Genomic DNA, 16,225 nt, shown 5'->3' on the forward strand with positions numbered 1-16,225 from the left:
TTGCGTGGACTTTGTTGGGTTTACCTGTATACGCCATCTATTAACCCATTTATGTATATTTTTAATGTATTCTTGTAGAAAATATGTTGCCAAAAAACCTTTGTTGTGACTAGTAGACATAATGACATAATGAGAGTGGTAGATCCGCAGTAAATACTGTGATTTCGTCTTCTAGTTTGATTCTGAAGTACCTTTTATTTAGATAGGAGCGTAACACTTCATAGTAACTGGGCGGCAATGTTTTTTTTTTTTCAATTTATACAGTAAACCTGGGTGCCAAACCGTGAACATTTTTTTCTTCTAGAGCTTTGCGTTTGGTGTTGTAGACTCGGTGAACTTGTTCCGTTGTTGCGTGCTCTTGGTGGAAGCCAAACTGATGATAGGGTATTAATTGGTTTTCTATTAGTATTGACTTAAGTCACAAAGCCAAGAATTGTTTAAGAATTTTTTCAAAAACTTTTGATAGGATTGGGAGAAGACCAATCGGTAGGAAGTAACAGCTTTTAGTGGTTTACCAGGCTTGAAGATAAGGAAAAATTCCCGCAATTTTGAATTGCTTTGGCACATAACTGGCCCGCAGAATGGCGTTGAAAAATTGCGTGATGTATTTTAAGCCTGCGTACGGGAGTTCTTTTAGGACTTTGCCGGTTAGAAGGTCATATCCTGGAGCCGTAATGATTTTTTTGATTTCCGATATTGTTGTAGGTACAATTGGCAGCGATGTCGATGTGAAAGATGTCGGTTTCGTCTACTGGGGCTGTGGATAGATGCGAAGTAAGGGCAATTGAACATCACAAGCGTACATCTGAATTAAGGTGATGGGAATCCCCCGCCATTCAATTTCCAAACTCATTGCGGTGATCACTGGTCACTGGGTGCTCGGCACTCATGCGGAGAAGCTTGGAATTCCGTACAAGCCCTATTGCAGAAGCTGTCGGGATCCTGCAGAGAGAGAGACTGTTGAACACTTTCTCTGCAAATGTTCGGCGTGCCCTTTGGGGATGTCTTGAAGAAATTCTCCAGCCTAGATCCCTTTTCTCTCCTCCACTACATCAACAGCACTGGATGGCTGTAGACGGTTTTCTCTCCTCCCTAAATCCTTTCACAGGTAATGGTCCACATTATGGTATCAAAACGGCACGTAAGTGCTACTTGAAGTATGTTTGTGGCACTCTTGCCATTTTACCTACCGACCTACCTACATTAATCTAAATAGCTAAGAAGTTTTCTCAAATTTATTGAAAAATTCTCACTCTTTCACATTTTCTCAAATTTTCTCACTTCTTCATAATTTTTAAAGCAAATGATTTTGGTTCATATCAGCTTTTAAAAGTACATCCATTTTTGTATTTGCGGTAAAATGAAAAAGTTGGAAATATTTTATACCGTTAAAATGCCGCCATGTGTGCGCTTATGCGTTAGTTTTTTGTGGCCCACTTAACGTTTTATGTTGCGCAAAGTGTCACGGATACACAGATGGGCAACGCAATGAGTAACTCAACACTTACATGCACTTACACACACACACACACACACAAGTAAGTGCACGCAACGGCGGTTGTACAAGCGCCCACGCATTTCGTGTTGAGCGTGTTTACAACATTTTGTAAATACATAAGCACATACACGCATACATAACGTATAACTATTTGTGTGTGGCACGCCCAAAAATATGCCTCGCTCGCATGATTTTCACGTTCTGCTCTGTTAATTTTTAACGTTGACTTTTATGCGCTTACGCTACTTCCGCCTCATGTACAACTAACGCGCCTCCATACACACACACACACATACATATATATATATATATTTACTGCTACCATGCACACATGTGTTTGTATGTGCGTGTTTGTGTTATTTATGCCTTTTGGCGTATATTTTTATGACCATTTTGTTGGGTTAAATGGTTAAACCGTGCTTTTGAGAGCACCTTTTTGTGGTAAGTGCGCAGTAGAGGCGAGTTCGCCTATTGCAATAATTTCGAGTTTTGTTAATTTATGAGCACTTAGTCATATTTATATGCCCACTGGCTGTATTTATTGAATATCTTTTATGCTTATGTGTGTGTGTGTGTGTGCGCGCGTATGTACATTTGTTTAGCCTTTGTGACCTTGACATGCTGGCCTAAAGGCGTTTTGTGGCAGCTGAAATGAAAGCCTGCTTTCATTAAGAGCTCTCTGATGGACAGTTCAGTGTTTGTTAGTGGGATTAGTGCGTCTATATGTATGCAGTTTGTGATTTTAATATCTTACTTTTATGATTATTATATGTGAATCGTAGTGATTACTGTAATCAGAGTAATCCAACGTGATTGATGCTATGCTTGCAAGTGGCGAAAGTGAGTATGAAAAGTATAAGAATTGTAGCAAGGCTGGAGCATTTGTTTGGGGGGATGAATTTATTTATAATTCGAATAAGTAGAACAACGATAATGAATATGAACCTAGATATGAAATATTTAATAGACATACTGCTTCAAAGCGGAAGGTTAAGAGCAACTTGAGTGAGTAAATGAATGAAAAGGAGGTTCGCACTTCGCACTTCGACCTTAAGATCTTGTCTGACCTCTACCCATTACAGTACCTCATCGAAACCTAGTTCCCTCAATAAACCTAAGATGGAGCTGGATTGGGCTGAGCGTACAGGGTTTGATTGAAAAGTAATGAGCCTTCCCGCGCGGAGCGTCTGCCAAGCGATCAACCGAATCGGCTGGTGGGGGAAAATGGTCGTTGGAGCAACATTACTCGATCAAATTTTGCGCAAAGCTAAACAACACGAGTACCGAAACCATTGGGCTACTCAAGGACGCTTATGGGCACCAATCTCTGTCCAGTGCCCAGGTAAAATGGTGGCACAAGTCGTTCAAGGAAGGCCGGGAGGAAGTCGAAGACGAACAGCGATCTGGAAGGCCTTCGACGACGCAAACAGATGAAGATGTGAACCGGGTTCGTGAATTTTTGAACACTGACCGTCGTGCTAGTCTACGTGAGATCAGTGAAGAGTTAAATTTAACTTATTACAATGTGCGGCAAATCGCCTGAAATGAAAGCTGAACGGGAGGCGTTTCGACTCCATCGAGGCGGTCCAAATGAATTTAAAAATGTTTCCTGCAATGGAGGGACCGCTACCAGCGGTGTATTGACGCTCAAGGGTCCTATTTTGAAGAATATTAGTTGTATAAGCCAAAAGGTTTAATAAAATTGTCTAAAAAAATAAGGCTCATTACTTTTCAATCAAACCCTGTATGTGCCGTTCTTTTGGCCGTATCGCGCCGAGATGTCTACTGCTTTTTTTCTCGCTATGCTCATAGAAAGGGAATGCCCGAGGAAAAGGTGGCTGGCTAGAAGATGTGGAAGCTGTTTTTAGGAAAATGTGCGTGCAATGTTGGAGGGGAGTGACTGTAAATCGGACAGGGACTGTGACGCTTAGAAGAAGAAGTAGATGGGCATCTTACAGCACCATTTGCATTTGTGATTTGCCAATGAAAAAAAAAACTTGAAAAAATATGCGCATTTTTGCAATTAAATAGAACTCGCTATGAAAAAGTGCACTACATGCTTCTTCTTCTTGATTGACGCCATAATCGCCGAAGCGATTTTGACCGAGCTCAACAAAGTGCGCTAGTCGTTTCTTTCTCGTGCTAACCGACGCCAGTTGGGAACTCCAGGTGAAGACAAGTCCTTCTCCACCTGATCTTCCTAACGCAGAGGAGGCCTTTCTCTTCCTCAACTACCACCAGCTGGTACCGCATCGAATACTCTCAAAGCCGGAGCGTTTGGATCTATTCGGACGACATGACCCAGCCAACGAAGCCGCTGGATCTTTATTCGCTGCGCTATGTCTATGTCATCGTAAAGCTCATACAGTTCATTGCTCCATCGCCTGCGATACTCGCCGTTGCTAACGTGCAAAGGTATTTGAGGGCATGCACCTGGAATGTCCGGTCCCTTAATGGGGAAGGTGCCGCTGCCCGGCTGGTTGATGCCCTCGTGAGAGTAAAAGCTGACAGCACTGCCATTTAGGAGATGCGATGGACGAGACGTGGCTGCAAAAACTTAGCACCTTGCGATGTCTACTACAGCTGCCATGTAAAGGAGCGCAAATTCGGTGTGGGATTTGTTGTGAGAGAGAGACTTCGTCGCCAAGTACTGTCGTGCACTCCGGTGAACGAGCGTCTCGCAATACTCCGCATTAAAGCGCGATTTTTTAACATCTCGCTCATTTGCGCCCACGCCCCGATGGAAGAGAAGGACGATGCGACTAAAGATTCCGTCTATGAGCGCCTGGAACGTTCCTATGAGCGCTGCCCCCACCACGACATAAAAATCGTGCTTGGCGACTTCAACGCCAGGGTGGGAAAGGAGGGAATGGCTGTCTCCTGATCGAAAAACGCGCAACAAAATCGATCATGTTGTGATAGATGGAAGACACGCTGCTAGTGTTTTAGATGTACGTACGCTCCGAGGACCCAACATCGACTCGGATCATTACCTTGTTGCAGCCAAACTGTGCACCCGCCTCTGTGCAGCAAAAAACGTACATCTACCTACGCAAAGAAAGTTCAATATCGAAAAGCTGCAATTACAACAGACAGCCTGAAGATTCGCCACTCGACTCTCATTCCTGCTCTCAGAGAGTACTGCCCAGCAAACCGGCATGCACGAGCAATGGAGCAACATTTCTCGTTCTCTACGTAGTGCCGCCGAAGAAGAAATCGGATTCCGGCGAGCCTGAAAAAACAGTTGGTACGACGAGGAATGTCACGCTGCTGCCGAAAGAAAACATGTTGCCTATAGAGCCACGCTGGGATCGGGCGCAACGCGAGCCCTGTGGGATTGCTACAGAGAGCTAAGAAAGGAAGATAGACGTATTATCCCACAGAAGAAACGAGAGGCCGAAATACGTAAGTGCGAGGAGCTTGAGATGCTGGCCAACAGGAACAACGCCCGAAAATTCTATCAAAAAGTTCGGCGGCTTACAGAAGGTTTTAAGACCGGGGCGTTTTCCTGTAAGAACAAAGACGGCGATCTGGTGACCGACATCCAGAGCATTCTTAAATAATGGAGGGAACACTTCTCCAACGTACTAAATAATGACAGCTGCGCATGTCACAGAGAATGTGAAGATCCCGACACCCCAATCGTTGACGACGGAATTGTCGTTCCGTTACCCGACCATGACGAGGTGTGAATAGCGATAACGCGTCTAAAGAACAAAACTGTTTGTTTGAAGACAGAAGGTACTTCGTTTTGTCCTCGTTCACTAACAGACCCATTCGCTTTACTTCTTTATCCAGTTTGGAAAAGGCAGAACTAACAGCGCGAGTGTTAAGGCGAGATTAGGTTGAGATTAGTATTCATTCATAAGTGTGTTTCAATCGAAATGTTTTTGTTTTCTCTTTGGAGCGATACGGGATAATTATCAGTATTATTGAGCCAAAGTGCACTACAACTTCTAGTGCAGCCTATTGAGCTTGACTGCGAGCTCATGATTGAAGGCTTCCTTATAATTAAAGCACTTCCTCAGGTTTTTTGTTCCTTATGACCCAAAGACTAGACCCAAAGATCGAGACTAATTTTACTATCTTTTCAGGCAGTCGGCAGACAAAAAAGCTCTTAGGGATAAAACTTGTAGCTCTAAAAGTATTTAATTTTTGGTGATAGAGCAAGGAAATTGCCTCCTTTTTGTTGGCAAAACAAATTGTAACATAATTTGGCTGCGCTTAGTCTTTCTACTGCTACCAGTTAGCTCGGATAATAAATAAATAATATCCGATGCAGTTTAATGAGCTCTCTACAAGGGTAGTAGTCTGGTGTAACGACCGAAATTTCGACTTTTTTCGTGAATCTTTTTTTAAAAGAAAATAAAATGCGATCGTTTTTACGTTTTTACATGTTTTTATTGGTGTTTTTAAGTATATAAAAAAAAATTTTAAAGTTAATTTTATATTAATTTGTTAAAAATTTTTGACGTCAAAGTCGAGTCCTTAAAAAAAAGATGAGTGTGTTCGGGGAAACACACAGCCTTCCAAAGTCATCTGAAATAAAAAATTCAAAGAGATTATTATTCTGTAGACTTTATTTAATTATTAAATAAAAAACAAAATCAAAATGGCGGACTTGTGAAAAAACGGGTTAAATTTTTAGCTAAATCGGTTGAATAGTTTTGAGTGAGTGATTCCCCGAAATTTCGAAAACATGGTTTTGAGAAAAACGCATTTAAAGTTTCGACAACAGCTGCTGCTGGCGTGTCACACGCTTTCATACACACTACGGCGCGCTCTTTTATTTTAGCTATAACTTTAAAAATAATTAAAATTTCTACAAATTTTTACAGTATATTTTTAAGATGTTTTTCTTCCGAAAAATGTAAAAAAAATTTGATTTTTTGAACCCGTCACACCGGGCTACTACCTTAGGTCAAGAACAAGAAAGAAATGGGGAGAAAACAGAAGATTTTCTTAGCCTATAACTCGCCCAAAAAATGCGTCAGTTTATCAGTGAAAATTCAATTGAATTCGTTTCATTTGTTCCGGACGCGTTCAAACTAACTAACAAATAAACATACACAGTTTTTAAAAATATTTCTTTTATATTCTCTTACTCTCCCTACATCATACATAAATCTGTTTTTGATAACGTTTTCAATAATCTTACATTTTTAATCAATAAGTATGAAGTAACAAATTAATTAAAAAAATAAAAACATATAATCCTCTTTATTACTGAAAAAAGTAATATTTTTACATCAATATTTTCAGTCAAGCCATTTTTATACTGAATGTATAAAGATTTCATTTACTATACTACTGTTTTTAGAAGCTCTTAAATCCTCTCTAAAAGCAGACTATTCGATATGGATGCAATGCAAAAACAATATTCATGTACAAGTATATGCCTATATTTGTTAGTGTAGAATTCTCTATGGTCTCTTCCTGTATCACAATAAACAACAAATAAAAACTATAGCAAATCAAACAAAGTCTATGCCAATAACCTAACTTACAACAAAAACTGGCATTAAATGTTAATACTAATAACAACAAAAAATAAATGTAATAGTGATGATTTGCTCATACAAAAACACCAGCTCTAATAGAGTTATGCACAAAAGCAACAAATTACTGAGAATTCAGTACAGAGCTTACAGTATCTATATATATATACATATATACATAAATGAACGTGCGCCTTTCGTGTACCTGCACAATATATATTACATAGAATGTGTGGTTGTATGTGCTAAGTGTATTGCTCCCAACGCAAATGTGTAACAACAATCCCATTGACTGGCTGACGAAGATTAATATGCCGAGACTTGTGTAATGGAAATTTGTGAAGCATAGCTTCGTATGAGAGGAAGAGAAAGACATGTTGGTGGAGAGACAAGTGTTGAGTGCACGTATATAACGGAAGTCATCATTATTTTACGCTATTAGTTTTAAGTGACAAAGGAGAAATCGATTGACAAAGAGAGTGTTTATAGGTACCTAAGTAATTTAGGGGCATACTTACTACAGCATTCGCTGTATGAGTATAAGTGTAGATATATATGTTTTTAGTAAAATGATAAAATGTTGAAAGGAAGAAAGTGAAAGCGAATATTTAAAGTAATTAGCAAAGCCTTTAGTTCATGAATATGTATTTGACCGAAGAAGTCGTACTGGTCGTGGAGTGACCTCAATTGCACTAGTTGCGCAATGAACATATAGAGGTATATGGAGAACAAATATTCTTCCGCTCCTAAAAAAAAGGAATGCCTTAAATGTTAAGGATGAAAGTTAGATGCATTTAGTTGTTGATACAGCCAAGATATCTGCTTTTTATGACTATTTTGAACAAGTTTATTAATTTGTGGTACACTGATGCAAACTCTTAGTAGTTCGTTAACTGGTATGAAATTGATGCAGGGGTTCAGTAAATGATTTTGAACTGATGCTGAGGTTGAATAGGTCGTAACTCCTGCAATATAATGTTGATGCAGAGGCTGATTGCATTGGAAAGAGATGGAAAGAAAAAGTTACAAAGTAAACAGATATGAGAGGATGAGAGAGTGGTCGGGAGTAAGATTAATTCGGTGAAAGAAACGTTTGTTTTTAAGAAATTTTTTTGACGATGAAGGTAATCTTAGTTTATTTAGACAACTCTTATGTAAAAACGCAATATTTAAAAAATATTTTTCTAAAATTGTATTGCAAAATAGTGAAAATTGAGTGAATGCCGCTGAATCTTCGGAAATAAGCCCGGAACCTGGAGCCTTAAATATAAGTTGTTTTGCGATGTACGTCTTAATGTGTAACAGAATCATCTGAAACAACAAAATAAAAATGTAGTTGTTGAAGGAGATGTTTCTTGAGGTATTCCTTAGAATTTTGATTTTTCGTTTTTAAATTTTTCGTAGCACGCGATAAAAAAAAACGGGTTTTGTTAAAAAAATTGGCTAATTTGTTTTATAAAATTAATAGCTCTATTTTACAGCCAAAAAAGTTGAATGACCCGACGATCCGCTTTTTATGTAAAATCGAGTGCGGAGTCTGAAAGCTCGCTTAATTTTTTTTCTGTCATGTTTTCGAGATATCGCCAAATAACCGTTCTGAATTGGAGAAAAATAGATGACATACAACTGCAATATTCGGAGAATGCGTTAATTGATTAAGTATAATAAATTAACAGTAATTTTCCCTAAAAATTAAACATTTAACAAAATTAAAAAAAAATTATTTTTTGCTTAAGTATCAAAGTTTTCCTTTCATGTTGTGAAAACATATAACAAACAATTTTTGGAATTTTTAACTAATTTTTTAACCTAGAATATTAAAAAAAAATTTAAAATATAAATGCAAGAATCCTCACTGAATAAAAAAGTTATGCGCTCGAGAATAGAAATGCCCATTTTTGGGTATTTACTAACGTAAAGTTCAACAAGTGGCCAATGTACAATCGATTGTGGTGATCTCTTTAGTTGATTTTCTATTCAAAAATTATTAATTTGAGTTATAGAAGTACATATTAATAACATATTTACAAAACTGTTTCAAGTACAGCAAAAATGCAGGCATCAAACTTGAAAGAGAAACTAAAAATTTGCAATAAAAGGTTTGAATAGCTTATCTCCCCTTAAAATAGTTTAGAAGTAAACCAGGCTAACTGCTGAAAATCTGCTAAGTCAGATGAAGTTTTACAGAAGGGTATCGTGGTAAAAATGCATCATATTTCCGCTTGACTGTTATGGAAAATTTCTTATAAATAAAGCAAAGGGTGATTAAGTTTCAAGGGCCGGTGTTGATTTTGAATAAAATACCAGTTTTTGAGGAAATTATTGTCATTTCTCCTTATTATGATAATATTGGTACAGCTCAATTACGTATGGAACAAAATATCGGTCAAATGGCTGCCGCAGCCTCGGCGGCACATCTCCATCCGATGGTCAAAATTTTCGATGACGCTGAGGCATAACTGAGGCTCTATGCCGTTAATGTGCCGAATTATCTCATCCTTTAGCTCTTTGTTTGTTGCTGGCTTACCGACGTACACCATTTTTTTTAAATAACCACAAAGAAAGAAGTCCAACGGTGTCAAATTACATGATCTCGATGTCAATTGCCGCGACGTGAGATTATTCGGCCATTGAGCCATTGTTTCGTTAGCTGTGGGACAAGTGCCACCGTCCTGTTGAAACCACATATCGTCCACATTCATATCTTCCAATTCGGGCCATAAAAAGTTCGTTATCATCTCACGATAGCGAACACTATTCACAGTAACTGCCTGACCGACCCCATTTTGGAAAAAATACGGCCCAATAATGCCGCCGGCCCATAAACCGCACCAAACAGTCACTCTTTGCGGGTGCATTGGTTTTTCGGCAATCACTCTTGGATTATCATTCGCCCAAATGCAGCAATTCTGCTTATTGACGAATCCACTGAGGTGAAAATGTGCCTCATCACTGAAGATGAAATGCGCGATATGCATTTTGATTTGAGCGCCCGTTTTCATAATAAGCCTGAATAACTTTAACGCGTTGCTCGATTGGGTATCTTTTCATGGTTCAAATTGAATTAGGCTGAAATTGAAAAATGTCAAATGAAATGAAGAAAAAAATTTTACGTTTAGGAGTGGTTCACATTCAACATCGGCTCTTGAAATTTAACCACCCTTTATATTAGAGCATTTTCTAAAAGTTCATATATTAGAGTACTCAATGGAAGCGAAAAAGTGTCATATTTTGGGGTGTTCATATAAAAAAGTCTTTTCGTATTTCTAATCAAACTTCAACTAATTTTTTTTTTATGTTTATAATGAACTTTATTAAACCAAATATGTACCATTTTGGTCGACCACCTTTTGCCATTTTTCTTCTAGAGACTTTATTCCATCAGTGTAAAACTTTTGTGGTTTCTCGGCGAAAAACTGCGGCAAGTAATTTTCACAGGCTTCTCTTGAAGCCAACTTTACTCCATCAATGGAGTTCTGCATTGACCGAAACAAATGGTAGTCCGATAGTGCAAGGTCAGGGCTATATGGTGGATGCATCAAAACTTCCCAGCCAAGCTCTCCCAGTTTTTGCCGAGTCATCAAAGATGTGTGTGGCCTAGCGTTGTCCTGATGGAAGACGACGCCCTTTTTGCTGATCAGTTCTGGCCGTTTTTTTTCGATTGCTTGCTTCAATATCATCAGTTGTTGACAGTATAGTGTAGAATCAATCGTTCGAGCAGCTCATAGTGGATGATTCGTTTCCAATCCCACCAAACACACAGCAAAACCTTTCGAGGCGTCAATCCTGGCTTTGCGACCATTTGTTGAGCTCCACCACCCTTGTACCATGATCTTTTTCGCACATTATTGTCGTATTTGATCCACTTTTCATCTCCTGTTACCATTCGCTTCAGAAATGGTTCGATTTCATTTCGTTTCAGCAAAGAATCGCAGATGTTAATTCGGTCCATTAAATTTTTCACAGACAATTCACGTGGTTCCCAAACATCGAGCTTCTTTTTGTAACCAGCCCTTTTTAAATGGTTCAAAATCGTTTGATGATGAATGTTTAGTAACTTGGCGATGTCATGGCAGCTTTAGTGACGGTCCTGGTCAATCTTTTCCATAATTGCATCGACTTTTTCAACGATAGGTCGACCGGAGCGAGGTGCATCTTTCACATCGAAATTTCCAGAACGGAAGCGAGCGAACAATTGTTGTGCTACACGAACTGATACAGCATCGTTTCCGTAAACTTCACAAGTTTAATTGGTGGCTTGCGTGGCATTCTTCCCTTTTTTATACAAAAATTTCAAAATATAGCGAATCTCTTCATTATTTTCACTCATTTTTGAACAGCTATAACTTTTTTTCAACTTCTCCGAATTTAATTTTTTTTTGGTTGAATGAAGCCTAAAATGTGACCTTTCTAACACAACATGATATGACACAATGTGATTGGTAGCACTGGAGATAGATGACTCCAACGACATCTATTGACAAAATACGAAAAGACTTTTCCGACTACCCAATATTAGGGTGTTAATATTATCGCGAGTGCAGTGTAAATCATTTTAATTTATTTTTATGCTTTTGCAAGGTATTAAAAAATTGTTATTTACACATTTTAAATATTTTTATCACATGCAAGCAATGCTTAACAAAGCTGATTTTTTAATAAATTTGGATTGCCAAACAGCAACAAAACAATAAGTCCGGATTTGTGTACCTTTCTTTGTAACCCGCAAAGTGCATACATACAAACATACGCGGTAATACATCTACATGTGATTCTAAACTCATGCATTCTTTTGAATTTTTACGCAAACTTATTTTTACTTCTTTATTCTAAAAATTTCATTGAATAATTCTCTTTACTAATATTTTATTTATAGCGCGCTCACCAGTGAAGCTTTAGCCGCCAATGCGCCGATGAACAAAACGAAACTTTTCTAAATAATTGGATTTTAATGGCAACATACACGTTTATTGGAAAAGTGAAACTGAAAAAAGCAAAAATAAAATAAGAAAAAATAAAAAAAAAACGTATGTACGCACATATACACATGCGCATGTATGTATATAAATTATGCACAATTATACAGCTGTAAAAATGGGTAGGCAGTGCGTAAAATGGAAGCCAAATTGAGAGGATATGTTAAGAAATGTAAATAAAATATAATTTGAAAAGAAAGTGTTGAGTGCAAAAGAATTCAAGTGGTTTGAAAATCGAGACTTTTGAGGTAAAAAAAAAATGTTATCAAAAAATAAGTGTTTAAAAATAAGTAACTAAATAAAAAAAGTGTACGAAATTAATTACCCATTGTAAAAATAAGAAAACAAATGGTATATCAATATCACTCCCCATACATACATACATACATCTGTCCATACATGCGCATATAGGCAATCAATCTTTGCCAGCTTAAAGTTCCTGCATCACTCATACGCCCCAGCGCACCAACCTGCACACTTCCTGTTGTTCGTCTGCTTGTAACACGCATACGTGCATACAAACATATTAGATATACATATTTCCATAGAGTAGCTATGTGTAGCAGCAAGCGTTGAAAACCAAACGAGCCAACCAGCCGGGCAGCTAACCAACCCCGTAAGCTGACGCGGCAGTGAACCAAAGTTCTCGTTAACCTCACAGCTGCCTCACACTCAATTGGCTGCTAGCGGCTACGGATGCCACATGCACTACCTCCTATACTCACACACACACACACATTGTTTGCAATTATATAGAACAATGTGCGTTTGCTGTTTAAGGCGTAAGTGAGGAGTGGATATGAATTAAAAAGGATGAACTTTTAGTGCTGAAAAATAAAAGTGGCAAACAAAGATCTTTTTAAAGACAAAAATAAAGTGAAAAATAAAGCAAATAAAAGTAAATGGAAAGAAAATAAAGGAATAAGTAAACAAAAGTGTGAGAAAGTGTAGGAGCAACAACAAAATAATTTCAAAATTGAAACAAAAAAATATGAAAATAAAAATAAAAACCACAGCAACAACATCCAAGTATGCAACAAGCATGCCCGCTACAAGTTTAGCAGCCTAAAAGTCTATGCGTCATAGAAACCATTCTGTTCGATTTAAAGTTCATACAGCAACCAGCAAACAGCAGCTGCCTTCTTCGAGAAAATCTAGAAGGAAAACCGAAAAACAAGCAAAAAAGTAAAGAGCAAAAAAAATCGTTCCATCCTTCACCATTATTTGCTGCTCTGGTATATATAAATAAAGGCTTAAGCAACAATAATACCAACAACAGCAACAACAACAACAGCGAAGGCCACCACAACAACAGCAAAAAAAAAAAAGAAAACAAAGAAAGTAAGCAACGAAAAAGTTTTTCAACTGTTAAAAAGTTTCAGCATACGTTCCAACGTTTTACGAAAAGTAAGTAAAAAATAAAAAATAAAAAAAATTATATATAAAATATATATTGTATTTGTAAAAAATTTATTTAAACGTGCATGCATGAATGCATCAATAGCTCAATCGAGCTTAGCTAAAGTTTACCACCATCTATCTAAAAATTTTCTGACACACACACACAGATACAAATATACCTGCAATTTTTATTTCTGACGTACTCTTAAGATACCTATGTAGCTGGTAATGCTTTCTATACAGCCATCAGCTTGCGTTAGGCTATTAAAATTCAATTAAAAGTAATAAAGAAAAAATACGTAAAAGAGAAAATGAAAAATTTTAAGATGGTGTTTGGTAATAAAAGTTGCTTTAAGTGATTTTCTGAATTTTTGATGCTAAATTTCCTTACTCTACAAAGATCACGTGAGTGTGGATTAAGAATGCTGTGCTTACTTCTATATATCGAGCATACCTATTGCAAAAGATATCAGTAGAGGAAGCCATAGATTCCTATTCCTTTTATTTCGATATGTTGTAACCAACTAAGCCAAACCATCAGCTCTGAATTTTGTCTATATACAAGGTGGAGTCCAAAATAAACAAGACTGGCGTCATAAAATTGCTTTTGATGGAGCCATATTTTTAATGAGTTAGTGCGTTAGAAGTTAGCTGACTTCCAGTGAAAGCTTGGTGACATTCGGTTAGGTGGAAGCGAAGTTATTGCGTCTAAAGTGTCAGTATGTTTGTGTCATCGGCCCAAAAATGAGATTCGAACAAAGACCTGTTATCAAATTTTGTTTAAAAATCTGTAAAACATTTAACGAAACATTTGCATTGATGAAAAAAATGTATGGCGATGATCGTCTATCTCGTGCCAGAGATGGTTGACAATGAACATACGGGGTGCCCAAAATCAGTAATCACCGAGAACTCCATCGAAATTGTCCGTAAACTTATCAGAAATGAACTTATCCTTCAAATTCATGGAGTTGGAGTTGAGTATCTCCAAAACATCGATTTATAGCATTTGAACTGATCATTTGGGCTTACGAAAGGTCTGTGCACTTTTCATTCCGCACAAGTTAACTGAAGACCAAAAATTGCTCAGAATTCAACATTCTAAAGACCTCATTAAAGAGGCGAGAAAGACGAGAACTTCCTTTACAACATTGCAATTGATGATGAAGCGTGGTGTTTCCAACAAGAACCTAAAACTAAGCGTCAAAGTGCCGAATGGAAGGCCCCAGATGAGCCACCACCCAAAAAATCGCATTTGGAGAAGTCAAAAATCAAGTCGGTGCTCATTTTTTTTTACGGTTCCAAGGGAATTGTCCACAAGAAGTTCGTGTCTATGGGCCAAACCGTCAATGTAATTTTCTATTGTGGCGTTTTGAAGCGCTTGTTGTATCGCATTCGTCGAATTCGCCCTTAATACCGCGAAGGAGGAAGCTGGCGCTTATTGTATGAAAATGCAACATCTCATCGATTCACTCTTTCTACTTTTGTGACTGATTTTTTGACTACAAATCCCATTTTCACCATCAACCACTCACCGTATTCGCCTGGTGTGGCTCCCTGTGACTTCTACATATTCAGAAAATTGCATTTGGCCATGAAAGGAAAACGGTTTACGAACGTAGAGGCCATCCAAATGGCTTGCACCAATATCCTGAGGGACATTTCGGTCAATGACCTGGAACATTCTTTCGAAAAGCGTTTAAATCGCGCAAACCAGTGTATCGAGACCAGAGGGGACTACTATGTATAAATAAACTCGAAGTTATCAGATCAAAGCCCCTGTCGTTTCTATTTTAGTTCAGTCTTGTTTATTTTGGACCTCATCTTTTTCGTGCTTTTATTCTTGATCGCTCAGTGAAAAGAAGAGTGAGGCCACTAATTTGCCAAGCACACAAAAGTACATGTATAAGTATATAGAGGGTATTTTTTAAGAGCTTGAGAACTTGAAATGCTGTTGTTGTTGTTGTTGAAGTGGTTCAGCATTTCTACTAAAATAATCCTAATTAGCGACTAGAGCCTTTTTGCTAGCTCATCTGCTGTCTCCTTACCCTTTATATTCCTGTGACCGGAACCCCATATCAGAGTGATTTGAAGCCAACGACCAATCAATTCTAGTTTCTCTCTATGCTGTTAAACTAGTGTGGATGAAATGGATTGAAATCTATGGCCTCGACAGCTGCTTTACTGCTGAAAAGGTGGTAATTTAATTATTTGCCAGTGTAGATTTCGATGCTGAATCCATCCCTTTTCCTCCATTCGGCTCTCGGTGGAAAACGTACCGCAAAGTCTTTTCTGAAGTTAAGGTCGAGGATTGTGAAGCCTGTTTTGTTTTTGAGCAGTGAGGGTTCCTGCAGGAGGATCTCACTGTGACCGTACGATCTTGCTATGCAGCTTCTTATGTATCTGAGCCTCCCCGCGCTGCATGTAGCGATTGTTTTTATGTGTAAGTCAATAGATTTGTCATTACGTTTAGCGCTTCAGCAGGCCGGGTGCTAAGGGTTGGGACACAAGCTAATATTTTTATTCATCTTGTTCAGTTTGGTTTGTTTGTATTATATTTCTGTTCTATAGCGGGCCACCAGACTAGTGCCGCATTTGTTAGTAATGGTCTTACTTATACAATGGCTGTGTAGCGCCAATTGGATAGCTTTGGTTGAAGGCCCCATGTTTCACCCAACATTCTCTTACACGCGTAAAGTGCCATAGGTATTAGCTTACTTTACACAGTATTCTACAATGCGTCTCCAGCTGAGTTTGGGATCTAGGATAACATCGAAGTATTTTACTTGCTGGCTTAACGTAAGACTAACGCCATTTAATTTTGGGGGATTAAAGTTTGGTGTCCTGGGTTT

General features: G+C 38.1%; 1 long non-coding RNA gene across 1 annotated transcript in view; it reads left to right on the plus strand.

Moving 5' to 3' along the window:
- LOC128864546 (uncharacterized) overlaps positions 1 to 13,337 on the plus strand; it is a 38,795-nt gene extending 25,458 nt beyond the window's left edge. The window contains exon 2 of the long non-coding RNA XR_008454708.1: positions 11,873 to 13,337. This is a non-coding gene — a long non-coding RNA (uncharacterized LOC128864546). The remainder of the gene's footprint in view (positions 1 to 11,872) is intronic.
- The last annotated feature ends 2,888 nt before the right edge of the window (positions 13,338 to 16,225 follow it).

Source organism: Anastrepha ludens, chromosome 5, assembly GCF_028408465.1.
Source record: "Anastrepha ludens isolate Willacy chromosome 5, idAnaLude1.1, whole genome shotgun sequence".
Lineage (NCBI taxonomy): Eukaryota > Metazoa > Arthropoda > Insecta > Diptera > Tephritidae > Anastrepha > Anastrepha ludens.